General features: G+C 53.0%; 1 protein-coding gene across 5 annotated transcripts in view; it reads right to left on the bottom strand.

Moving 5' to 3' along the window:
* Nucleotides 1-26960, bottom strand: part of GRIK4 (glutamate ionotropic receptor kainate type subunit 4) — a 410487-nt gene that overhangs the window by 292294 nt on the left and 91233 nt on the right. Inside the window, exon 1 of one of the 5 annotated variants that reach the window (XM_082683691.1) lies at nt 20722-20743. The exons of the other annotated variants lie outside the window; for them this stretch is intronic. The gene's annotated coding sequence lies outside the window, so the exon portion shown is untranslated. Of the gene's footprint in view, nt 1-20721; nt 20744-26960 lie in introns of those variants that run through there. 5 annotated transcript variants of the gene reach the window in all.

The raw sequence follows: 26960 nt of genomic DNA, 5'->3' as shown, positions 1-26960 counted from the left end.
AAATCACTCATCCCCACTTCTTCTGAAAGAACCTGATTTGTCATTCCACCCCCCCCCCCCAGAATCTCAGGACAGGTGAACTTCCTCAGGCCAGAGGATCCCTAAAATCTCCAGGCATCTCTGGCCCACTTCCACACTTAGACGCCTGATGGAAGGTGCTAGGAGGACAGGCCCGTCAGCACCATGGACAGCGCCCAGCTCCCCGTGCCTGCACAGGCCTTCGCCAAGCATCTGTGCTTACTTACCACCTCGCTCCACAACCAGACCATGAGCTCCAGGGGAGCAGGGGAACATCTCTTCTGCACAAGTAGCTTCCCGACACACTTTGCTGTGCTGCCTACACTGAGCAGAACTCGCTAAGTGCCTGAAGATCCCCAGCCCCCACTGGTTTGCACACATACACACACACACACACAGCACACAGCATGTCGCCGGCTGACCGCGTTCAGGTAGTAAGCATGCCGCTGGGACCTCCCCCAGCCCAGCTGAGCTAAATGGCCTCTCCTCTCCTGATGTGTCAGCAGTCCCTCTCCCGTCTCTCTCTTTCTCTCCAGTCCTCATAGGGCTGTTGCACCATTAATCGTGATTTTCCAGGGTGGGTCCGAGAGGCGGCTGACAGCCACCAGACGGTGTTTGATAGCGGGGATGACAGAGGAAATCAGAGGGGCAGCCAGATTAATTACAGGTTTTCTCTCGTCTGTGGGCAACAAGATCTTGATTACTCCTCATGATGCTCCAGGCTCCTCAAGACAAATGGATGTGGGCTTCTCGGCTGTTCCGACCCGCCCTGGCTGGAAGACACTCCCAGCAGCAGCCAGCAGCTTGGACGGAGCGTGCAGGGAAGCTGGGTGGCCAGGTCAGGGAAGCAGCGCTGCCCCAGACCCTGTGGTCTCCTTGAGGGAGGATCAACCTCTGGGGCCTGATAGAGTTGGGCAGCATGTCTAAGTTTTCCATCTCCCCCCCAGGACTGGAGGCAGGGACCCAGTGTTCACAGGCTCTGGGGGATAACCTCTCTGTTTCTTATTCTGAAAATGAGGGAATAGGTCTAGATGTTCGCTAAGTTCTTTCAAGTGGTGCCGTTCTGCAGCTCTAAGAATTTGACTTCATGCTAACATTTACTGAATATACACTTTCTATGTGCAGAATACTGTTTCAGCCTCAGTGCTCCTCAGAAGAGCCCTGGGAGGCAGATTCTCACACTTTCTCCACCTATCGATGTGGCAGCCGGAACTGCTGAGGTTACGTGAGACCTGCTACAGTCACCTGGCGGGCCAACGGGAATACCAGGCCACCGGCTCCAAGACCGGTTCGTACTCAGTATTCTCTACACGTGCCTTCTCTCTGTATCCCAGAACTTGGCACATAGTTGGTACTTGAGGAAATGTTGGAATATGATTATAATGATTATCATGATGTTGAAGAAGAGGAGTCGAATCCAAGTCGATCTAGGGCCCATCTGCACGATTTTCACATCGGGGGAAGCAAGCAACAGAGAAGGGAGTCTGAGTGTCTCCCTTGGCCAAATGAACAGCCCAGGTGTCCTCAGTGTTTGGGATTTACCATCAGGAGATGTGTCCAGGAGGTTGGGATGAGTTACAACGTGGCTATTCAAGGACCAAAGCAACCAGGGGAATCTGCTAGCACTCAGGACACGTGACAAGCGACAGCTGTCTCCCATTCTCGGACACTAACAAGCAGGACATGAGGAATAACCAGTCTCTCTTCCCCTCCAAGCCACTTCCTGTGTAGATCTAGCCTGAAGCCCTCAATCCACTTCTAAAGAATTGCCCCTCCCCAGGGGCCAGAGCAAGTGTCCCCGGCTTCCTAACCTACGGGCCACTCTGTGTCCTTAAGCTGGTCACTTAAGCTCTGAGAGCTCCATCTCCACAAGCGTGAACCATGGCCTAGGGCTCCTCCCTTGAAAAGCTGTTGCAATAGATTCTAACTGTAATTCAATCAGTCCGTGAGAACTTCCATTCTTTCCTCTCTCCACCCACTATTCAAGGCTCCCTCCAGCCCTATACACAGGCATCCAGGACCACATCCACAGCCTCTCCCAACAGGGCAGCCTCCCAGGCCTCTCACACGTAATACCGCACAGCTCTCTCATCCCCAAAACGCTGCTCTAAGTCAACCCCATCCCGGAAGCTTTCTCTGAAGAAGGTCATCTTCCTTCCTCATTCAGACTCAGCCTAGCGGAGGAGAAAAACCAGGGACTGGAGGAGAAGAGCAGACTTTGGACCCATCTCTTAACCTCTCGTCTATAAAATGGGGAAGTTATACTTCGACCATCTCCCTTACAGGGTTGCTAAGAGAACCAAATGAGAAAATGAGTGGAGCATTCCTTCACAGGTGAGCAAAGCGCTTTCTAAACAAAATGGTGTACCTTGTTCCTTCCCTCCAGACTGGCCAAAGCATAGAAATATCCTTAACAACACTAGAGGATTGATACTTTATTCATTCCACAAACATTTCTACTGAGTGCCTACGAGCAGGCACCGTCCAGGCCCTGGCGCTCATAGTCAGGGAAGGGACAGTGTCCTCCTATCCAAGAAGCTGGATGCCATGATTACAGACAATGAAGGAAAAGTTCAGGATGCTATGGAGTGTGTGGCAGAAGGACCTCATGTGGTGGGAAGGGAAGATTTCCCTGGGGACAAAAGGTTTGACCTGAGTTAGCCAGGTCTCTTAAAGGGGACACAGTGAGCAGGGAGAAGATTCCCAGACAGAGGAACGACCCAGGGGAGACCCAGAGGTCTCTGGTGAGAGCCAGCAATGTGCATTTTGGAAATGGCAGGGAGTCCAAAAGGATGGAAAGCTGAAACATATTCCCCGTCTCTTGTATTTTTCATCCCGTCTCCCTCATTAGGGGCCCTTGGTTTCTGGATACAGCTCCGCATCTAAAGCCAGCTGCCTCCATGAACCTGGCTCCGGACCCAGCCACCTTCCCAGACAAGCAGAGGAGGCCACAGCATCCAATCTGCTTTCCAGTGCAAAGGAGGTGGTTAGAGGTGAGAAGATAGGAAGTTAAGCACCGGTCTTAGTGAGCTGGGGGAGGCAGGAAGAGGATCCCAGCGTCGGATGTGACAGGCAAGACTGGCTGGGACGGGTGAGGAACGTCTCTGGAATTTATCTGAGGCCACCAGGCTGGGTCCTGAGGGAGATGAGCTCCTAGCAGAGACCACGTGAGCTGAGGCTTTGAAACAAAACTGCCCAGTGCTGGAGCTCTTGGTAACACATTTAGAGCAGAGAGACCTTGCAAGAGTGTCCACAGTGGAACAGAGAGTGAGCAGGCGACAAGGCTGATGCAGAGAGAAACTGCTTTTTAAGGACAGTGTTTTAATTACCTCCAGATAAACACAGCTCTTCTTCCCCTGCTTGGGATCTGTCTGGGTGTCTGGGAGGAGAGGGGTTGTCCTGGAGAGGCTTGGCCATGCCCTAGGGTGAAGCTGTATGCACCGCAGCCCTCCATAAGGAGATCTGGAAAGAGCCGGCACGGCTGGGTGGGCTGTGTGTGATGCAGGAGGGGAGGTTCACCAGAACTGAACTATCAGAAGCCAAAGATGGGTTACAAGAGACACATGGGTGATGGTACACAGACTCTCTCCCACACCACTGAGGTCAAAGCCAGAGGAAAGTGCTCTGATGTTAGTAATGAAGAAGCACGTGGCAGACCCGGAGCCTTCCCTTGACCCAGCCGAAGTGGAGTCTGTCCTGTTCACGGTCACTTCACGTACATATCGGCTTTTTGGTGTCTCTGACACCATGGTCAGAAAGCAAGGCCCTGTCCTCTTTTTCTAAGTGCCAGCCAGACCAGGGGCCAAACCAACTCTCCCTAGGTGTCTGCATTCCAAGGGGAAGCCCAGGATGGACCCCCTGGGCTCTCCCCGGGGTGGAGGATGAGTGGGGGGTGGGGAGAAGAAGAGAGCCCCATATAGTAAGATAAAGGTGCATAACAAAGCACGTGGTGTCCCATTCAAGATGCAAAGCAACTGAACTTTTTCTAGCAGTCATCCAAGCAAAACACAATCTCTGGGACTTGCCCAAGAGCCTATGAACGGTCCATCCACCTCTTCCCTGCCACCCAATTCTGTTGGCACCGACGGCCATCTGCGTAGGGGAGGCCTGGCACCAGGCTCTGTGAGTGCAGAGAACAGTCACTGGCTGCTGGCCAGTTGCCCCCCGGAGAGGGTTCTAGAACGGCAGTTAGGGTAGAAAGGAGACTTGCTTTTCATTCTAAAGTGTTCTCTACAGTGTGTGTGCATTTTCAGAGATTGGACTGCTGTTTCAATTAAGAAATCTACTTAATAATTTAAAAAACAATAAAGAATCCCAACTTTCTCAATGACTGGCTCAGAGATATGAGCACGCTACTTAAGCCCCTGAACCTGGGTCCCCTTGTTCTGTATAGTGAGGCTAAAACACACCTCAGGTTCAAGTGCACAGTGACTGCTGGGCCTGCTCGGGCCCTCGTCAGAGTCGGTTGTTCTGAGCTGACCCTGGAACCTGGCCTGAGATCACACTCCTCTCCCAGCCACAGTCCAAGCCCAACTCTCCGCTCTCCTGTCCTCCACCCCACAGCTCCCACCCCCTCCCCAGGCTACCCGCAGCCTCAGTGCTCACCTCTGAGTACCCCCCATACACCTGAGCTCTGGTTCTTGGCTGGATCCCATGCCCTGGGCAAAAGGAGGGCTCTCCCTCTGAAGGAGAGACCCCGGGGTGGGAGGGCTGCCACGTTCAGTCGGTCTCTGAGGGGCTTAGGGATGCAGAGGACACCCTCTCCAGCAGCTGCCTTGGGCTTTTGCATTTGCAACAAGCCACAGGAGAGCACAGCTCGCATTCAGCTTGCCAAAGTCCCATCACTTTCCCTCTGCCATGGCCCAGAGAGGTCCAGTCCTTCCCTTGTGGATGACAGGAAGTCCAGGGGCACCCATAGTCTCAGAAGCACTGTGGGGGAGAACCTTGACCTCCTTAGCTAAGTAGGGAGCTGTATCCACACTCCGTATGCCCCACCTAGGAACCACGGTGAAAGAAGCACAGACCATGACCATGGGAGCCCAGCTCCTTTCTCTCCAAGAAGGGGAGAGAAAGGCTGTGAGCATTGCTCCTCTACTGATGGGGCTGCCACCCAGATGGGACCTGGACACACCTCCAAGAACGCTGCCGCAGAACCTTCCAGAGCACTGTCTGCCCTGGAAAAGGAGGACGTCACAAGCAGCACACCTATGAACGCATGACGCGCCACAGTCACAAAGCAGCTTTGACAAGGCAGGGCAGCCTTCGTCACCAAATGAGAAAGAAGCGCTGGGAAAACAGAGGCGGAGAACATCCCCAGGCCTGGACAGGTGAGCTGCATTCTTGGACAGTGCAGGCACATGCTGCTTAGGAAGGAAGACCTTCTAGCAGGGCACCAGGAAAAGCAAGAGGTGTCCAAAGGGCAGTGACTAACCAGCTTGGCAGAGGCACACTACCCAGAGACAGAAAAGTATAGGGGTCAGATTCTAGAAGGCCTCAAATGCCAAGGTTAAGGAGCTGGGACTTTATCGTGTAGGCAATAAAGAGCCACACTGAAAGTTTCTGGGCAAGGGAGGGTGAATCCTGGAGCTGCGCTTGCAGGAGATCAATGAGACCGAGGTGTGCCAGATGGCCTGGAGGGCAGAGAGGCTGGGGAGTGGGCACTTAGCCACTGCAGGAGAGCCTGAGATTGTAGAAGAAGCCATGCCTGGAGGGAACAGACCCTGCACAGCTGAACATTAAGGCACTAGACTGGATTGCCCACAGACTGGAAAAGAAAGGTTCTAGACTGCCAAGCGTTGGGCAAGAGCACAGACTTCATGGATCTCCAAGGAAAGCAGAGCCCAAGGCAGCCCAAAGCCAGCCTCAGCAGGACACGGGACATCAAACATCCGGTAGGGCCTGGATGGGGCTCAACGGGGAGGGGCTCTGTGGATGAGTGAACTGGGAGTCAGAAGGCCTGCATTCAAACCTGACTTTGCTACTGTTCCCTGTATTATGGTCCAGTCCTCCAGCCTCTCTGGCTCTTAGTTTCCCATAAAACAGGCACAAGGCTGTCCAAAAATTGAAGAGGATAGGATGTGTCCAAAAATGTTTTCATAACCTGCAATCAGAAAGTCAGGAAGATTTTCTTCTAGATCAGTCTCTAGGGTTTGTTCGAGCTAATCTCCTCCACCTTCCCCACCAACATTTTATTCCTTGTCTTTTGTCCTAGAATCTATGTCTGACTCCCCATCTCTCAGAATGATCGAACAGATGAATGATTTATCATTGTTTTCTATAACATGGTCTGATTTCTCAGGACAATGTTTTCCACCTAGTTGGAGCTCAATAAATGTACAATTAATTATTAAAAGTGAACCTATAGAGGATGTTTTAATCCTACTCATCATTCCCCTGCTCAGTGGCTCATCTTAATATCAATGCTGGGACAAAAAAATAATAATTAGGATGGCAGGTTGAGAGATCTCTCCTCTCTCCCATCTCCCTTCACATAATTCCTCCCAAAGGAAGGCCGCATAAGGCAGAGGTTAGCAGCACAAAGCTCTGTGTATGCTTCAGACCGTTCCTTGATTCGGGACTCAATTTCTTACTAGCAGGGACGCTGGGCAAGTGAGTCATCTCCCCAAGCCTCAGTTTCCCCCCCCACACAAAATGGAGAAAATGAAAACTCTTCCTAAGGTTGCTTTCAAAGATTCCCCATGACCTTAGCAATGCAGCTGCAAACAGAAAGTGTGCCCTGCTTGCCCTGATACTGAGCTGACTGAGATGGCTACTGTGTTCTTGTGACTATTGTTATTATAGTCCAGAGCCAAATCACTGTGATTGGGGGGGGGGGGTGGCATTTGGGTACAGATTTCCCATTAGTGTGGATGATGGTGTGTGCTTTGTGACCGCCAATAGATCAAGCTTCTCATTGCTTTCAACTGGAGAAAACACATTTCAGGGAGCTCTGAAATGCCTGGACCCCCAAGCCAATCTAACAACCAGCTATCAAGTGGCATCTGGGGCTGGGGGCACTGAGTGGATCAGTCGCCCTTATGGTGCTAACCCAGCGTTAATGGTGCAAGTGAATTACAAACAAGGCCCACCTGCTGTGCTCAGCAACAAAACCCGGCAGGAGGGTAATTGCCCGGAACTTGAGCACAGGGGGACACAGCAGGCAGGGAAGACATTAAACATGGGGAGGAACGACTTCCCAACGCTTTCCTTCTCCACACAGACCCAAGGAGAAGCCAGCAGGCAAGGGGACAAGAAGCCAGCAGGCACCAAATGGGGAACGCTCCAGAACTGCAGAAGAAAGGTCTTCCAGCAGACCACAGCTGGCTGGCCGGCACCCTCCCTCCACAGATCTGAGAGCAAGGGGAGAACATCTGGGTCAGCTGCACGCGGCCAGATATCCCTCCGTGAGCTGGGATGACAAGGATTCCAGCTCAGCCAAGTGCACCACCCCACGGGAAGGTACCAACCCACACCCGGGGGTAGAATGATACGCTCGCCCAAGCTGGCGTAGGCCACGGCGGCACGAAGACCATTCATCTCTCCACCCAGATGCTCGGTGTGCATTTATTAGGCATCGGTGGCAAGTGAGGGAAAAGTGAATAGGACACGAGACACTCTTTCAAGGAGAGTCAGGCACAGACATCCGTCACTGGGCACAGGCTGGGCCGGGCAGTCACACAGCCAAGATAAAAAGCAGTGCCACCCCTAGGCAGAGAGCTCTAGTGATGCCAGGCACGGTCCAGGCAAGGACCATTAAGCTGGTCTTGAAGGACCCAGACACACACACAGACACACACCCGCATGTGCACCCTTCATACAGACATACACCATGTACCGCGTGTGCACAGACACACACGTAGCCAGGTTTTCAGCATCTGAACGGGAGGCCTGCAGCCCAAGGCTCTCATAGTCCCATCAAGATCTTAACATACCCTGAAGCCAAAAAGAAAGGGACAAACTGGGGTACACAGTGGAAAACAAGCCTTGTCTTTGACCATCTTCACGGTCTCTTACAGGCAAGAAAAGTTGAGCCCTTCCTCTCCCCGCCCCCCGCGCCCCCCCCCCCGCTCCTGGAAAGGCCTACCAAAGCCCTGAGAAGTGCCGTTATAAGCAGGGACCTCCCTCTGGGCTTGGCCACCAGAGCAATCCTTCCTCTTCCTTCTCCTGAGAAATCAGACCATGACAAGGGGCAGGGACATTTCAGGACACTCATGAGGGGCAGGCAGGTGCATCAGCTCTGCAAGGCTGACTCCTAACGCCAGGCCCCTCGTTTACTAGCTGGGGTCAAGACACGGACCTCTCAGCCTGGGCTGCCTCCCCTGTAGAACACTGATGATAGCAGCACCTACCTCGTCGGGCTGTTGGCCGTTTTAAATGAGAAATGCATATGAAGTGCCCAGGACAGTACCTGGCACATAGTTGAGCCCCCAGTAAATATATTCCAAATAAAACTCACAATGGCCCCACATTCCTGCTACCTAGAAGCAAAGAGCTCTGCCAATCGAGGTCCACATTTACTCCAGCAAAGGGCCTTTACATCGGCACGATTTCCTTCATGCAACGAGGATTCGAGCACCCAGTGTGGTGAAGCATAAGGTCTTGTACAAATGTCCTTGTCCTTGAAGCCTTTATGAATCATAAGAAAAAGAAACCCACCTGTGTCCTGCAGAGCTGTACGCACACACACACACACACACACACACACACAATCATACACACATATATACACATATGCGCATACGTTTGTGCATACACACAGAAACACGGAGCCCCTGGAAACTGTCCGTCTACACTGAAAGTACTAGTATCCACATTGTGTGACCTGATGGCTATGACAGTCTAGGCAGTAGGTGGCACTGGAATAACTATACTATTTCTGGAAGAGGAAACTGAGGCTCAGAGAAAATAAATGTCTTGCCCAAAACCCAGGGAAGGGCATCCCGGGGACTGACGTTCCTGGGCACCCACTCTGCACCCTGTGCATACGGGTGTCTTTGCCCCTTCCATGTGCTCCCACCATCCAGTCCCACAAAAACCCTCTGAGGCCCTAGTCAGAACCCTCCTGCGAAGACGAAGAAACAGAAACGCAGCAAGGGTAGGTAATTCTCTAAGGATCACAAAGCTAAGCGACGGGCCAGGATGCAAACAGTTTGTCTGAATCAGACCCGCCAGCTTCTCCCAGGGGGCCGGGGAAGATTTAGTACATGGCACAGTTCTGATTAATTGTCGCCTCTCTGGCTGCAGGCCCAGCAGCCTGGGCTCTGACCTCCCACAAAGCCTGGGGACAGGCCTACTATGCACCAGGGAGTGCTCTGTGAAGGGCAACACCAAGTTCCCAGGTTCCTCGCGCACTCCCTGCACGATCCCCCCGGGGGGCCTTCACATGGGTTCTGCCCTTTGCCTAGAACATTCTCCCACCAAAAGACTGGCTCATGCTTTCACCTTCTTCCAGGCCTTGACTCAAATCTGTCTCCAGACGCCTTTATCCTCCCCATTCTACTTTTCCTTTCTTCCCGTAACACCGACCGCCTCCTAGTTTATTATGTAACTTTTTGACTTATTTATGTTTCTTATTTATATAGGTTGCCCCAACACACGCTTTCTAAAATGTAAGCTCCCTATGAATCTGGTCTCCTTTGTTCCTCGGGCCTCCGACGCAGCTAGAGTAATGCGTGTCATACAGCAGGCGCTCAATAAAGGTGCAGAACTAATACGAGAAATCTCTCGTACACGGCTATCAACATGACACACGCAGAGCACTGAGGAGGCTGTGCATATTCTGAAGAGGGGGCTATGGCCCCTAGGAGCTTCCCAATTCTGCTGGGGGTAGGGCAGCCTCAGGAGCACGGAGATTGGAGGAGATCGGAGGACGGGCCTATTGATTACCGTGACAATTCAGACACAAAGGTGGCATTAGAAGCTTCCTATTTACAATGTTCTGACAGCCAACAAGATGAAGTGAGAAGAAGGGCATCAGAGAATTTCAAGGCGTTCTTGTCTAGGATACAAGGAGAACTCAAGGCCACATCAGAGCCCAGCTGAAGCCTGGAAGCCAGGCTCTGCTTATCAGCATATCCTGAAGGGACAGCACATGGCGAAGGGACAGGGGGACGGTGGGTCTTCACAGCCTGGGAAGTTGAGAGTCGGGGAAAACCCAACTCCTGGTGAAGACAGATCCCAGAATCTCCATGCAGCAAGGGACCTTGGAAATCCCACAGCACAGGCTCCTCGGCTCACAGATAGAAAAATGAGGCTCAGAGAGGGAAAATGACTTCATCAAGGTCAAGAATTGGTGCCAGAGCAGGTTCTAAAACCCGACTCTCCTGGCTGCTTGGTCAACACCCTTTTCATGGAGTACTCGCTCACTAAAACATTTTTTTTTGTTTTTTTTTTTAATGTGTTTGTTTTATATCTTACACAAACCAGCACTGTACTGGATGTTGGGGACACAAGACACTATGCCGAACGGATAAACACACAGGCAGTCATCAGATTCATATACAAGGTGCACAGTGTTATCCCGGAGGAAGTGTGGGCTGGTTGCCATGGGAACACTGGGGGGGGGGTTCCCCCATGCCACAGTCGGGGCATCAGGAGGAATCCTCAGAAGCAAGAATGTTGAAGCCAGAGTCAGCCAGAGGGAAGGGGAGTGGTGGGAGGAAGAAACAGCACCTACGGACATGGCCAGAAGGGGAGAAGAAACGGGATCTTTAGGAATCTGAAAGCAGTGAGAAATGATGCCCAGAGGCACACAGGACCCAGTCATGCAAGGCTTTGGCAGCCAAGCGAAGAGATTGGAATGTTATCCTAAGGGTAATGTGAGCCATTGAAGGGTTGTAAGTAAACTCGTGACATTAACAGAATTACTTATAGGAAGATCACTCTGGCTGAAACTAAACAGTTTTAGAGGGTTCCGGCTGGGGTCTGGGATGATCGGCTGGATGGGTGTCTTGGCGAGAGTTAAGGATAACAGAGACAGTGCAGGAAGAGGCATGTTTGCATCTAGACCTCTTTAGAGGATAGAGCTGGATCATGAAGAAACCAGAAGGAAGAAGGACTTCCTGCCTTCTAGAATGAGCAACTGTGTGGACATTGGTTCCACCAGAGGAGAGACGGTGGGGGGGGGAGCAGGTAGGGGCAGAGGATAGAATGAGACCCCATCCCAGAAGAACAGAGGAACCAACAATCAGGAGGAAGAGACAGCGAACCTTGAGATGCCAGGAATGCCGGTGGTATGCATGTCCAACAAGAGAATAAACAGCAGGCCCTTGAAATCCTCCCATACAGAGCTCAGACCGTTTGGGGCTAAGCTCCAAGGTCACCTTTGCAGCTGACTGTGGTGCTCCCAAGTCAGCAGAGCCTTTGGACAGCCTGTGACTTCTTCCCCAGGGGCTGAACCTCTACTCTTCCAAGGTCAAGGGGCCAGCTTGGAGAACGTTCAGAAAGGCACAGAAAGTTATTTCTCAGTCCTGAAAAAAGGCCCCTGCTTATCATGCCACTTTAGAAGACACAGCTGAGAGACAGCAGAGCATGGCGATGAAGAATGCAGACGCTGGGAACAAATTCCAACTCCACCCGCTAGCTGTGTGATCTCGTGCAGGTTACTTAACTTCTCTGTGCCTTGTTGCCCTCATTAGGAATATGGGGTTAAAAAAATATGTGCCTTCTCACAGAGCTGTGAAGGTTAAGCGAATTAACATTTGTTAAAGAGCTTAGAAGAGGGTCTGGAAGACAGTAAGCACCGCATACTTGTTAAATTAATAAAAATATACGCATAACATGAGGATTTAGATGCCGTCAAGTCGGGGAGGTGAGGTTCTGCAGGCCAAGGGGACCCAGGAGAAAGAAGGAGCATTCTGCAGTGTGGGCTTTAAGCACTCTGGCACTCCTCATTAGGGAAAATACTGGGCTGAGCCAAGCGAATAGATTAAACCAGCTTTAGCCACGGATCACTCCGAGAAATAATTATTCTGGGTGTGGATCTTCTTTAAGAAGTAATGTTTACTGCAGAAACACAGCAAAGACACCCCAAATAGCTTTGATGTGTGTGGAATTTGACCAGCCTCCGTGATATTGCGGGGGGTGGGGTAGTCCTGTCGTATGTATCAGGCTCTCTCTCTAAAACACTGAAATTCACAGCACATTTGCTATGCAGCTCAGCAAAAGGTGTATGAATAAAGAGGAGCCTGCTTGCTCAACACCGCTCAGCCAGCAAGCCTGAGAGGTACTCACTCTGGCTGTGGAGAGGGGGAGGAAAGCCCATCCCAGGAGGACACCCTGACATTGTATTCCTACAGGCTCGTGCTCCTGCTTCGACTTTGTCACTTGCTAGTGAAAACAATACAGCCCCAACACGAGGTCACTGGCTTCCCCGGAGATCGCAGGCTCCATGCCTATGTGGCTGTCCCCACGCCTTGCTTCTGGAAAGGAAAGGAAAAATTGCTGGTCGTGCGTCTACACTCGCTCTCGCTCCTTCTTTCTCTCTTCCCTTCCTTCCTGCCTCTTTTCATTCTCATCTGTTCTTTGTGACTCCTCCCTCCCAGCTGGCTACCAGAGGCCTACGTCCAGGGCAGCCCAGGGCATTGGGGCCCTCTGAGACACAGAGTCAGGGGAAGCTCATTTGGCATCAGTTTAATCTCTGGGTCTCTGTGAAACTGCCAGAGAAGGATGCTCTTGCCCAGCCAGACACCCCTGACCACGGTCTTGGACTCATCCCATTCCCAGGGACACTCAGGACCCAAAGAGCAGCACTGTCTCTAAGGAGGATCCTGGTGGGTCCCCACAATGCCCCCATACAGCTTTCCTAAGCTGCTTTCCTTCGACCAGTTAGTATAAGGACCAGCCCTGGCCAAAACCATGATCTACATGAAATCTAAATCTGTTCATTCATCCAACCAACACTTCTGAGCACCTACTCAGCCCCGTGCATAGCCTAGGAGCTGAAAATATCACTGTTCAACACTCTTGCCCTCATGGAGTACTGCAGTCCCATGTGGGGGTGTGGGGGGGACTTCATTGGTTGGTACGCTGGCTAACAGAGAGGCACCTAAGCTCTCCTGGGGGTGGAGGTCAGAGGAAGTCTCCAGGAGAACACCATTTAGCCAGAGAGGTCAAAGAGAAATAAGAAAGACATGTCCAAGAATATTTGAGGCACCCCTGTTCATGAAATTCAAAAATAGACTTCTCAACATCTACCAACCACAGAATGGATCAATTGCAAGATAGTCACACAATGGAACACAGCCATGAAATGAACAAGGTATAACAACACGGGTGAATCCCACAAGGAGAAGAACACTGAACAAAAGGAAGCCAGACACAAAAGGTGCATGCTCCGTGATTCCACGTCCGTGCGCTTCAGAAAGAGGCAAGGCTTGGCCCTGGTACTGGGAGTCAGGATGGTGGGGACCTTCAGGTCACAGGGACCTGTGGGGGGTCCAACTGGGACAAATGTGCAGTTTCTCAACCCAGGTATTGGATATAACTGTGTGTTCACTGCAAAAACTCAAAACTATACACTTAACGATTTCTTCATAGGTTGGTAAGCTGGAATGACTTCCATGAAAAAGTTTACATTTAAAAAAAAATGGGTGGGGGGAGCCTGGGTGGCTCACTGGTTTAAGCCTCTGCCTTCGGCTCAGGTCATGATCTCAGGGTCCTGGGATCGAGCTCCACATCGGGCTCTCTGCTCAGCGGGGATCCTGCTTCCTCCCCTTTCTCTGCCTGCCTCTCTGCCTACTTGTGATCTCTGTCAAATAAATAAATAAAATCTTTAAAAAAAAATTTAAGGTAAATGAGAGATAAGCTGGCAAAGCAGAGGTCCTGCCTGTCTTCAAAGCCCTTCACCATCTCTCAATCACCCATGTGACCTATGCCCCTTCCAAGCGGCAGTCTACACCTCTTAATCTACAGTCACACCAGAAAGCATCAGATTAATTAATTCACACTAAATTGTCCATGACTAAAAGCCGTTCAACAGTATGACCCCTCCCTGGGGGATGTCCTTTTTAATAAAGCCGATTTGCCTGAACTCCAGATAGTAACCATGGCCAGGCAGGAGCAAGGAGACCTAAGCTGTGGGGTGGAGGGCTCCTCCCTAGCGCCTTCAACACCCCGATGCCATCGCTTCACCCAAAGACCGTGAGACACGCTGAGCATACTGCTTCTTCCGGGAGCATGAGCCACAGTGGAGGGAGGCACCTTCTGCAGGGGGTGCATCCTTACCCCAAGGTACGGAGAGTGGGCGGCAGAAACGGACAGGCGCTCCAGGCAGAGGGGAGGTGGCGGGTGTCATGGGTGTGTCCGTGCAAGGCTTGCCAGGGACTGCAACTTTATACTGCCAAAAAACAAACAGGATTTTGACCTACATCTCTTAATTTACATAGCTGATTGAGTGGCCTTTGGGCAGCTCTATCGCGTTTCCAAGAATTATCCAAATATTTCCCTGCTCCTGAGCATGTGGGAATTGCTATAGGTTTGTGATCTTGGACAAAAATACACAGCAGGCAGAGCAGGAAGCAGATGCATCGTGGGGACCAGGACCTAAGGCTTCCTCGGGGACAGCTGCCAGCCACACCCGGCTGCCTCCATTCTTCTCAGTCCTGAAAGCAAATAAGGGACCAGGGAAAAAAACCCCTTGGACTGCTCGAGATCCCTGGGTCTCACCAGTCTGTTTTTTTCCCCAGGCTTGGCTCTGGCAAGGAGACTGGCAGAGAGGAGAAAGAAACCCCTCCCTGGCTGGGGGTATCCCCTCCTCTTGCCAGCGACGGTCTCACGAGAGCTCTGGAGATGAAGCTCTCCCGCTCTCCAGACTCTTTCCAAACCCGCTGTCTCCAGATCAGTGGTTTTCCCAGACATAGCAACAGGTCCGCCGTCTGACAGACTCAGCCCTGAATAGGTCCCCAGGGGAACAAAGACCCAAAGACACACACACACACACAGACACACACACACACATATTCTCTCTCTCTCTCTCTCTCTCTCTCTCTCTCTCTCAAGTGCCTCTCAGGGGAGGCAGGCCGGCGGGCAGGAGTCTCGCACCTGGGGCTCTTTCCAGAACCCCGGGGCAGGGCCCTGCACACAGGCTCTGCAGGGGGGCAAACCAGGGCTGGCCCCTTGAAGGAGGAGGAGACCATGTGTGCCGGGTGGACGCCTCTCTGGGCTCCCCTTGCCTTCACGTGGAAAGCGGCAGCACAGGTGTGAACCAGTAAAGGTGTGAATCTCACCTTCACCTTGGAGTCCCCATGGGCTGTGGGACCTCAGCCATGGCCCCAGCACATATCTGGGTGTCTGTGAACTACTCCAACCACCTTAGAGAGATAAAGACAGCGTGCCATCAAACACAGGGCACCTGGGGCTGCCTCCTGCCATGTATTGGGGACTTAGCACCTGACAGGTACCACTCGACGCACTTCACATACCTATCGCTCTCAATCAAGCAAACCAAAAGGCGGGTCTGAAGAGCCCCATTTTAGGGACACAGTCCAGGAAGGCGCTGCAGCTGCTCTGACATGGTACAGCTTTCAAGCGGAAGCAACGAGATCTGAACCCACGTCTGGCCACCTTCAGAGCCTGCACGGCTCACCGCGATACTAGCTCTCCCCTGTGACACAGGCTCACAGCTACACAGCTGCATAAGCAAAGAGGTTCCCAGTGGCCTTTTTTGCACATCCCACAGTAGATGTTCTGCAAGCGGGGCGTCTCTCCCCCCCAGATCTCCAAACACAGCCATGCCTCCCTTCTCTCTCTCTTGGCTCCCCACCAGCAAACACCAGGAAGCCGGCAGGGGGAGAGAGAGTTCTCATACCCTCTCCCAGCCCTCCCCCTTTCACCTAGGCAACGTTGCATTTTCATTGCTTCACAGGAAAAAGCTACATCAGTAGTTTTAATGCTTAGAATTTCTCTTAAGTAATAAAAGTTAATAGCCTCTCAGGTCCCTAATTGAGCCCCACCAACGACAAGTGAGGCAGCCTAACTTCAGACATGGGGTACTGTGCTGAAAACTTCTAAGTCAAAGGGTTTTTAGACAGATACACGCAAACACACACAGGCAGGTGTGCACAGAGAGGCGCAGGGACCATTCCAGAAGACGGTCTGCTGTCTGCTCCTAATCAGGGAGCTGCGATTCCCGAGACCGGCCCCCCGGAGCGGCTCCTCTCTGATTCAGGGGGCCATGCAAGCCCGACATAGCTTCAGACATTTAAGCGCTTTAAATATACCAATTATGATAATACCCTGCTGACGGCATTTCATCCTAAGTGAAGGCTCAGGCCAAGAAGACTTGGAAATCATCGTCACCGCACAGACAGTGCCCTTGGCCGACGCTCCTCCTCGCCATTCCGTGGGTGGTCCCAGGGTGGCTGTTCCCCACGGCAACAGACAAGGCACTTACAGCCGGGTGGGGGGGGACAGAGGTGCCACCATCTGTGTTCCTGAGTGACCCAGGTGACTTTTGGGGCCCCTCACCTGCGAAATAACGGGCCTGCCTCACAGGTTCCACATGAGGAAGGAGGCAGCCACGTGGGAACTCTAAGAGGGTTACAAACAGGCATAATGAGTAAGGATTAGCAGCAACTCCCTCAACCCAGATGTCCCTCGGCAGCAACCACCAGCGGCTAAGCAGAGCGCAGTACTCCCATTCCGGCACACAGAACGAAGGGGTCTGGGGTCCCTGGAGAAAGGCATGTTCACCATGAACACACAGAGGCCTCTGGGGGCTGCCAGTGGTAGTGCAGAGGGCTACAGGGGACTGGTGGGACTCCCCCCACCCCACCCCCAGGACTCCCTGGGCAGCGAGACCTGAACACCATTCCTGCAGGACCAAAGTTCACAGCAAGGCGAACAGGGGGTGTGATGAGTACAGGGTATGATACGCAACTGGTGAATTACGGAACTCTACATCTGAAACTAATGGTAACCCCGTATTCACCCATTGAATTTAAATAAGTAAAACAAACAAAAAAAGATGAACGGAGGAAAGGCAGAAGGGGTAAGAACATTCAGGAAAAGAGGGACAAGTTTTAGACCTTTCACAGTTTGGAGCTAACCTGGAGGCAGGCCTGGCAGGCACAGTGAAGACCTTGGCAATGAGCATGGAGTTCTAAGTGGCTCCAGAATTCTGAGAAGGCGTGCTGCGTCTGAGAATATGGATGAAGACCCAGAATGGAGATAAAGAGGACAGCATGGGAGCAGCTGGGTGCAGAAGCCCCATTAGGAGCTGGGTCCTTTCCATCTCTGTCGCACTTAATCCTGCTAAATCTCTAAGACGGCTTCTGCCCTCCCTATCTTTCCAGATGTGGAAGGCTGCCGAGGGAAGGGCACGTGCCCCCACCAGCTGCACGACAGCACATGACGATGCTGGCCTGCAGCAGGGGCCACCCGCAAAGCCCACATCCTCACGCCATCCCCACCCCATCAGGCTCTACAGCTGAGGTTCCAGGCAGAAGTGTCCCTCGCGCCTCTCACAAGCCCAGCTAGATTCTGGGAGCTCTGGGGTGAAGAGGAATAGGAGACAGACCCTTAACCTCAAAGAGCTTTTGGAAGGATTTGAAAGACAAGCCCAAGACTCATGAGGCAATCATCACAATCAGCTCTAAATTATGAGAAAATTAAGAGTTCACGGCAAGAATCATCTTAAAAGTCTCTTTCATGACATCAGCGGGGAAGACCTCTCCTGACCTGATGCCCCACTCCCCAGAGGCCTCCGCCCTCTCTTTCTCTGATGATGACGGGGCTGCTGAACTTACCAGCTGGTCACCTCTCTTCTGGGACCCCACTAGGCTCCCATCCCCCTCGGAGGCCTGGCCCCGGATAACACACCAACCCACCCTGTGCATCAATGGCCAAGCCATGCACCTGCAGCCTGGCCACTCCGAGTGTGGTTTAGGGACCATGGCAGTGGCATCACCAGGGAGCTTGTGAGAAATACACATTCTCAGGCTCCATTTCAGAATCCTACTGTGTCAGAATCTGCCTTCTGATGAGGTCTCCAAGTGATTCATGAGCCGATTAAAGTCTGTAAAGTGTTCTGGAACTCCCAACCAGCCTCACAGCCAGCACTGTCCGAACTGGAAGGCATGGTGACAATGAAGACACCAGCATCGAGAGCAGACAGGACAGATGACACGTTCCAGGTGCTGTCTAAGAGCTAAATACGGGGCTCAGTGCTCTGTGCCTCTCTACCAATTCTCCCAAAAGCCCAGAGTGGCCGGTGCTGGGATGATTCCCATTCTGCAGACAAGAGAACTGAGGCAGACACAGGCTAAGCCTCCTTGTAAATGACAAAGCTGGGACCCAGAGCCAGACCATCCAACGTCCCGGCCCCTACCTCATTCTTTCCTGCAGATGCAGGCGAGAAGCAGAGCCCTTCTCCAAGAACTCGGGGGTCACCTGAGCACGTGTTCTCATCTCACAGGTGAAGAAGCAGGTCTGGCAAGAGAAGGGCCCCCGCCGGAGATCCCACGGCCGAGGCCCCAGAACCGTGGTCGGTGTACTTCCCAGAATCCTACACTGCCCTCCCCCAGCACCCAGTGGTGTTGCCCGGAAGGGCCAGGAGTAAATCATCAGCTCATCTGTGCTCAACGCGATACGGACTCACGGACCATAACAGAAGCTCACTCCCGAGAGCCTCTGCCTTACCTGAAGCTCCGGAGACAGGGTCCCAGCGACCCCTGCACACAGCCCAGCACCTGGGGAAGAGGAGTCAGGGGCGGGCTTCTCTGCCGATGGCAGGGTCCCTCGGCAGCGCGGGGAAGGGTGGCCGTGGCTGCGAGCTCAGAACCCTGGCAGAAGTATCGCTTCAAGGTCTGGATGGCCCCCTCTTCCCAGAGGGCTGCCAGGAGCACACGCAACCCAAGGAGATTCTGATTCACCCTCGTTCTTCAGGCACATTTCGATTTGTTTCAGGAACCCTTTAAGAGCATCACAAAGAGGCCAGGCAGCCTTTTGTCTGAGCTAAAGAGCAGGCCCCGGGAGGCCTGGCTTGCCTACTCCGAGGGGTTCAGCTCCCACATAGTCCAGCTGAAGGGCCTTCTAGAAGTTCACCCTAGAGGCTGACAGGTGAGCGGCAGCTGAGGGCAGGGTCGTGATGGCTGGAAAGAGGAGCCACTCCGAAGCCTGTGACCCTCCCAGGGGAGGGCACAACGAGCTCGGTGGGCTCCAAGACCCATGCTGGGGAGGGCTGCCCCCCCCCCAGCCCAAACGCCAGGTGCCCCTCCTGTGTGGCCGGGGCCCTCTGCCCCCGAGCTGTACCAGTCCACGGCGGGTCCCACAGGCTCACGGTGCGGATTGACACCAGGACAGCTGGGAAGAGCCCAATTAGCACAGAGGCCTCTGGCCTGGCGCAGACAAAATGTCAGGCTCCAGCAGGGGTGGGCAGACACTGCCTCTGAGGGCAAAGCAGCCCCCTCTCCTCCCAAAAGGCCAGCTCCCCAGCCACCCAGCATGGCGGGGTTGGGGAGGACGCCAGGGAGGCAGAGGTGGCCGGAGCTGTCGAGACAAACAGCAACAGCGTCCCGGGGAAACACTGACTTCCTGCCAGAGAGGACAAGGAGCAGAGCTGGAGGGAAGCTGGGTTTAATTCCCACCTGCTCGAGGTGGTCCAGCCTCCCCTGCTTGGGGAGAGGGGATTGGCCAAGGGCCTGAGTACATCATCAGGTACATCTGTGGCCCCAGCAGAGAGCGTGGGGAGGCTGGGAGGGCACGAGGAGGCTGAGGGGCAGCAGCGGAAAGGCAGAGGGGAGAGAGCAGCCCCGGTGCTCCTGGGAACAGCAATGGCCGCCCTTCCTGAAGGTGCGCGTTCTCTGGAGCAATCTGGCCTCACGGGCTCGGCTCAAACAGCGCTAGCAGGCAGATACCGTGCCTGCCCCCATTTTTCCAAATGAAGAAACTGAAGCTCACGTAGGAAGGCGACTGGTCTCAGACCACGTGGCTATTCAGTGGTATAGACCAGATACAAACTCAGATCATCAACCACCACCCTGGACCAGTTCTGTTCTCACCACGTGCCTCCCCCCTCCCCCACCTCTCCAGATCCCCGCGATTGTCCAAGGCCCAGCTCTGGGCTGCCTCCTCCATGTTGCCCTCCTCAACTCCCTGAGGCTTCCCCAAGCTCACCCAATCTAGATCGGCTACAGTACCCACATCGGTACCTGCATGCCCACTCTGACTGCCTCGTTCGGAGGTTATTCCATCTTCTTGACTATACTGTGAGCTCCTAAGAGGGCAGAAGACATGTTCTTCACGCTCGGCGTCCTAGCATAACGGAAGGCATACACAGCTTGTTCGATAAATATTTAAGGAAGAGAGGGAGGGCGGGAGGGAAGAGGGATGGATCTTTTCCTGAAACCCTCTTTACTTCACATTTATTTTTCATGGTATAGGAAACAAAAACGAGCACTGAGCGGGGGGCTTCTCACTCTTTCTGGAGAAGCCTTCCATCCCAACAGCTAGCAAGGCTGCTCTTATTCCCAGGACCTCCTGGGTCCCGTGGAGCAGACTTCCACAGGGCCTTGGGGGCTGCTCTCTCCCATCCTCCTCTGTCTGGCAGAGACACGGGCCAGTGCAGGGATGACCTGGCAATCTCGGTGGAATCATGGGCTTTTGCACCACAGGTCCCTCTGTGCACAGGCTGCATGTTGTCAGGGGGACGCTGGGAGCCCAGCTCTTGACTTCGGGAAACCTACAATCCCCCAGGGATGCTCTTACCCAAAGGGTCACGTGGTCATCAGAGAGGCTCCGTGAACACCAAGTAAGCAGGTTTTCAAGAGTCAGATTCCTTCTTTCTGCCAAAGGAACAGGCAGCTAAGAGGCAGTGAGTGCTGTCGGGGTCGCTGGGGTCTCCTGATGTCATGGACGGAAGATCTATTTCTAGGGCAAGATTAACAACTCCTCCAGGCCGGGAAGAAGACAGCAGTCAGATCCATGAACAGCCTGGGCCGGAGAGGTCAGATGAAGGGCCGGGGGATGAAGACCAAGCCCACTCACCCTCCCTCAACCCACCAGCTCACCAAGCCTCTGAGTTTCTCCCCACATCTGAGCCATCTTTACAGCACCCCTCCACGGAGCACGCCCTCACTCCGCCCAGCCTTCTTAGAACCCCTACCTCCTCTCCCCCAAGGCTATACTTTTCAAAGTACTTTCACAAGCTTTGCCTCTAACCATCTCGTCGTGACCATTCTAGGCCCATTTTGCAGACAAGGAGACTGAGGCTTGGGGAAATTAAGGGGCCTAGCAATCGCCGGCAGCACCCTGACATGAGCTCAGGAGTCTTCTTTGGAGTGTGCCTTGACATTCATTCTTCAAGGAGTATGTTAGGACCTGAAGAACACTTCCTTGCTGGAATTCAGGAGTGTGCAGCCGGATGGGGGCTGTTCTCAAGGGCCCCTCTCTGCTTGCCTGGCTTAGCTGCTCCAACAGGGACAAATGATTCAGGCTCTTGTGGGCAGCTCTAGCAGGTGTCCCCAGGCCACAAGCTCATGCTGCTTGTAGCCCAGAAGGCAAGAGGACAATAGCTGTATGGAGAGCTTTGCTCCAGCAGCTCCTGCCCCTTGAGACAGGTGGCCTTTCTCCCCAGGAGGTGATCTGGGGTTGGGTGCGGCTGGGCAGCAGATCACTGGAGGACTGACACAGCCTCAGTTATACAAAGCAAGCAGGCAGGAGGTGAGGACAACAGGGAGGCAGCAGGTGGGCAGGTCCAGTCCACCCCCACCGCCCCCCAGCCTGGGACTCTGGGAGGCAAAGGGCCAAGAAGAGAGCTGGAAACAGAGGAAGAGCGTTCTCTAAGCCTGGAGGGAGGGAGCAGAGCCCGCCTGCCCCACGGCAGAGTGGTGCGGAGACGGGGGTTCACAGAGCCAACGCCGGCTGAACTGGGGCTAGAACTCAGCCTTATGACTCTCAGTCCAGTGCTCTCCCTGCACAGACCATGCGCCACCTCCTCTGGGGAAGACCGAGAGCGAAGGTTCCCAGCTCATGTTGGTTTCGTGAGTAAACTGGGCCAGTGTCAACGATTTCTGATGAATAAAGGACTGGATTCCCTTAAGCTCTGTGATGCTCATTCATCCACCCATATTAGCGAGACACCTACTAGGTCCTGTCCTTGGGGATACGACAGTAAACAAGCTGAAATACGATGCAGATGGCCATGGAGCCCTACAAGCCCAGATGCATCCCCAGGACTGGCCCAGGGGCTCCCAAGACAAGGTCGGCATGGATGGGGCTGTTCCCAGGCGCCAGTGACTGGGGAGCCCAGAGAAGAGTCACAAGAGCCTCCAGACGTCAGGTACCACATCAAGAAGCGGGGTGCTGACCGTCCCTGTTTCTTGCTGCTAGGCTTGGCTCTCTGCCAATCACATTCAGCAGGTGCTTCTTTGGGACAGGCCTACCTAGCAAACATTCTAATCTGTTTGCCCCTACAGAGCTCTGCCTAGTGGACTCTACCATCCTTCCAGAAAAGCCCTGAACAAGGAGGAATAGGCTTAAAGGGCCGTGGGAAGGGTTTCTAGGCTGTGTGGGTACAGATCAAAGAATGGGCAGCAGCTTGGTCACTCCTGAGCTCTGATCCAAACGGGGGTTCAGACGGAGGAATGGACTGAGCGAACTCGCGTGGGTTTTAGGGACTCGGTTCACCCGGGGAAAGCCCAGCTTGAAATGAGCTTGAGATGTGAGTGCACCAGGAAGCAGTGCCAGTCTCGCAGTGGAAAGATGCTCAGGTTGCAGGACACGGGGTCCTAGAACCACTACCCTGTGTGGCCCTGAGCACGACCTCCAGACAGTGCCTCCTGACTCACAGAAGATGTGCTTCTCTGTCTTCCAAAGGCAGGGGAAACTCATCAATTTCCTTCCAGAGAAGCATCTATACCAAGTCCATTAAAGCAGGCAAGATGGCTTCAAAGTCCTCCCTGGTGTCTCATCAGAGTAACTTAAACCCACTTCCCGTGACTTGGTCTCGGTGCCCCTGGTGGCCGAGTCTTGCCTCATCTGTCACCAGCACATAGAGGAGAGGGCAGGGAATCAAAGCCCCCTTTTGTGGGCTGCCAACAGGCACTAGATCAATAGCAGCTGTAACAACTCAAAGAGATTCTCCTACATTATATTTTTATGCGATTCCCCCAAATGAATTCTTCTTGAAAGCATCTTTTTTTGGGGGGCACTCTGAAGTAATTAAAGTCTTCCATCAAATTATCCTCGAGATCTCTTTCCATGAAAAGCCTTTAATTTCAACCTCCTTAATGTAATTCTATCCTGGCAGATGAACTTGGCTTTTCATATTTCTTCAAATATTGTGTCAGGGCCCTTAATCAGATGTAGAATCTGAATGGGAGGGGGATGGAGCCGCGTCTGTCCATCAGAGGCTGGGGTGGGACACGGGTGGCCACCACCGACACCTCCCCACACCCCCAGAGGCTACCCTGTCCCCCCTGCTGACCAGTCGGCCCCCACCATGACCATTCTACCCGGAAGTGCTGATTCGCCGGTCGGTCCACCCACCTCCCCCCCGGGCACACCGAGGATGAGGATACCGTGTCTCTGGCACCCTGCTTGGAACTGGGGACGAGAAGAACATACAAGCCAGGTCGGACATCCGTCCACTGAGACACGGACCGAAACGTCTCCTTTACTAGACAGATGGAGTTGTCCCTGTTAAAGGGGAGGGACAGAAAGACCTAAGGAGAGAGCAGCTTAAAAGCTGACCATCAGCATTTCCTGTGTTAGTGACACTGAATTCCGAACCTAAAATGAAGCCGTCTGTTAACAATTCACCCACTTGTCTCTCGGCATCCCCAGACTCCCCTTTCCCACGCAGCTGCTCCTGGGCCATTCCCTTCTTTATTGCCCTCCATCTAGATCTCCTTCCCGGCTGACCACACTGTGAAATTAAAATCAATCTCTAAATATTTGTTTAAAAGGCAGTCTCCTGATGGCTACTTTTTACTTTTAACACGGATGTATTTCACTGTACTAAGTCTCTCTTCCACCCAAAGCCTCCCCTTCAGATCACCAGATGCCCGAAGCTGTCTTTATTTGGTGCTTCTTGGGGCAGCAGGCAGGGTGGGGGCTGGCGGGCAAGAAGGGAAGCAGAGCTGGTTCCCAGTCCTGGAAGGAAGACCTGAGAGCGAGAGAGAGAGAGAGAGAGAGAGAGAGAGAGTGTGTGTGTGTGTGTGTGTCCCCACCCCCCATCACCAACCTAGGCACTAAGGGTAAGGAGGGACGGCTGAAATGCCAGCAATCCCTAAGACACTCCAAAAATCCAAACACTCTGGGGAGGGTAAGAGATGAGTGTCTGTCCTGTGAAGGACTTCACCCAGTTTGCTTTCCTCCACAGACTGCCCCCAACTCCAGAGAGGGTGCTGAGAGAACCATGACTTCTAGAAGCCGGGGCAGTCAGCCCAGAAGGGTGGACAGGACCAGCCCTCCAGGATCACCTGTGGGCTAATTTAGCGCTCAGAGCCTGGGGGTGGAGCAAGGAAAGACTGCTGGGAGAGAGGCAGCCAGCCACCAAAGACCAAAGTTTAGGGGCACCTGGTCAGAGACGAGGGGCTGCCGTGGAGACAAACCCTCATCCCGGATTTCTGTCCATTTGGTCCCATGATGAAGGCCACAGAAAGAACTGGGCGGCCCGTCCTTGGGTGCTCCGGAGATTTTGCTCCTCAAGAACCCCCACGGGGGCCTCAGGAGCCCTCGATGAGAGGCTGGAGTGGCACATTGAGATGTTTGGATTTGGGCATAATTATTGCGATAACAATTTAATCATTTAAAAACACTATCTGTGTTGCTTTAATGAAGAGAGAGGCTCTTTTCCACATTGTTTGTGCCATCTGTGAGCAATTTTCACATTAGCCTCTCAGAATGGCAAATCGGAGGCTCCACCGTGATGTAGAGGGTTGAGGAGGGGAGGGGGGAGAAGGGGGTAGAGTCGTGGGGAGGGGGGAAGGAGAGGGGGCTGGGGAGGGGGGATGAGAGGGACAGAGAGGGGCAGAGCCGGGGAAGGGGGAGCAAGGGGAGGCGGGGAGGGGAGGGGAGGAGGAGAGAGGTGAAGCCCAGAAAGGAAGAGGGGGGCTTAGTGGCTAGAAGCCGACACATATGTGTCTTGGGGCCAAGGGAGAGCTAGTGACTGGAGATCTGGCCCTATCTTTGGGGTACTTCACATTCAAATGGGATAGAAGCTTGTGGGAAGGGCGAGGAAAAGCAGAAGAGCCCAGCTCCGTGATTTTCAAACTGCAGGTCCCTGAAATCATGTCGATAGGCATAATCAGTACTTTTTTTAATGAACTAGAATGAACGATACTGCAAAAGAAATACTGCTCACTACAGAAAGAAATCAGGGCAACCTGGACAAATGCCTGGTCAGAGGCAAGGAATGCCCAGGTAAGCCTGTGCCAGCTTGTGCCAGAGAGCAAGGGACTGCTCCTAGATTATGGAGGTCCTGTCCAATTTTTGTTTTAATTTTGTAAATTTTATCATTAATCTTTTTAAAATTCCAGTATAATCAACGTACAATGTTATATTAGTTTGGGATCCTCTCTGATGAGCAAGGGGCTGACCAGAAGGGGCTTTGTCTGGCTGAGGATGAGACAATTTGAGCTTCAAGAAGAAGAATGAGGATAACTGATGGAGATACGCTGAACCATTCACGAGTCCCTAATTGTAGTGAGATAAAAGGGGTACCCCAAAACCTAAGTCCATGTATTAATCCTTAGAATCTGAAGATATTGCCTTATAGGGCAAGTGGTTTGATTCAGTTAAGGATCTTAAAGGGAAGGCTGAGCCTAGGCTATCATGTGGGTCCCAAACGTAATCATCTGTATCCAGAAGAGACAGACACGCAGGGGAGGATGTGGCCAGGCAGCCTGGAGGGACACCGTCCAAAGCCAACGGTGGCCCGAAGCCCCCAAAAGCTGCAAGGTAAGCACGGAACAGATTCTCCCCGCCCCCCCCACCCCGAGCCTTCGGAAGGAGCACAGTTCAGACAACACCTTGACTTTGGACAACCAACCTCCAAAACTGTGACAGAATATACTTCTGCTGTCTTCAGCCACCCAGTCTGCGGTCATCTGTTACAGCAGCCACAGGAAACTAATACAATAATGATATCCCAAAAAGAGAAAGCCAAGAGCGGTGAAGACAGAACTGTCAGAGCACACAGACATAGTAGCTGAATTTGATAATATATCTCTCTGGGGGTCATCTGGGTTGGCTGGCTCTGAAACGTATTTCTTGCAAGGGATCGTGTTCAGAGAGATTGAAAAACCGGCCCAGTGGCTGAGGTCCTGGGCTTTGGAGTCCAAGTGAAGACAAATAACTCACTTCTGCCCCCTACAGGCTATGTGGCCTGGGGCCAGTTACTCACCCCGCATGTGAAGCAGAGATGAAATCACGCCCTTCCAGCAGAGCCCACCAGGTATATTTGCTGTTATGGTTAATGATAACCAGACACATGGAAAGACAGGCCCAAGCCACATCCCATGCCGTGTTAGGTAGCACCAAGCCCCTTCTGCTGCCCCAACTGAGAACTTCTAGGGATGGCAGAATGATAGAGTGAACGGACTAAAACCATGCAAGCAAGCCCCTTCGTTTCAGCGAGGGGGAAACTGAGGCCCAAAGAACATTGACTTGACCAAGGTGACATGGTTAATGAAACGACCAAGGTGGGACCAGATCTTAGTCTTTGAACTCCCAGGCTAAGGCAAAGGCATGCTACCTCCAACCTCCATGACCTCTCATTGGCCCATAGGGCACCACGGATACCACTCCTATGGCCCAGGCCTTTGGACCACTGGCAGGGCCCTACACAAGCCTCCTTTGTGTCCAACCCACAGGAAATCCCTTAGATGCCATGCCCATGGGTTATCCGGGAGAGGGTTTCTGCACCAATGAGCTTTCCTTGCACAGAACAAGCTCACAATATCCTACGATTACCTGTTCAAATGATTCCAATATTTCTCCCT

The sequence above is a fragment of the Mustela nivalis genome, assembly GCF_964662115.1.
Source record: "Mustela nivalis genome assembly, chromosome: 9".
Lineage (NCBI taxonomy): Eukaryota > Metazoa > Chordata > Mammalia > Carnivora > Mustelidae > Mustela > Mustela nivalis.
The sequence above is the reverse complement of the archived record's forward strand: the minus strand, read 5'-3'. Positions and strand labels throughout refer to the sequence as shown.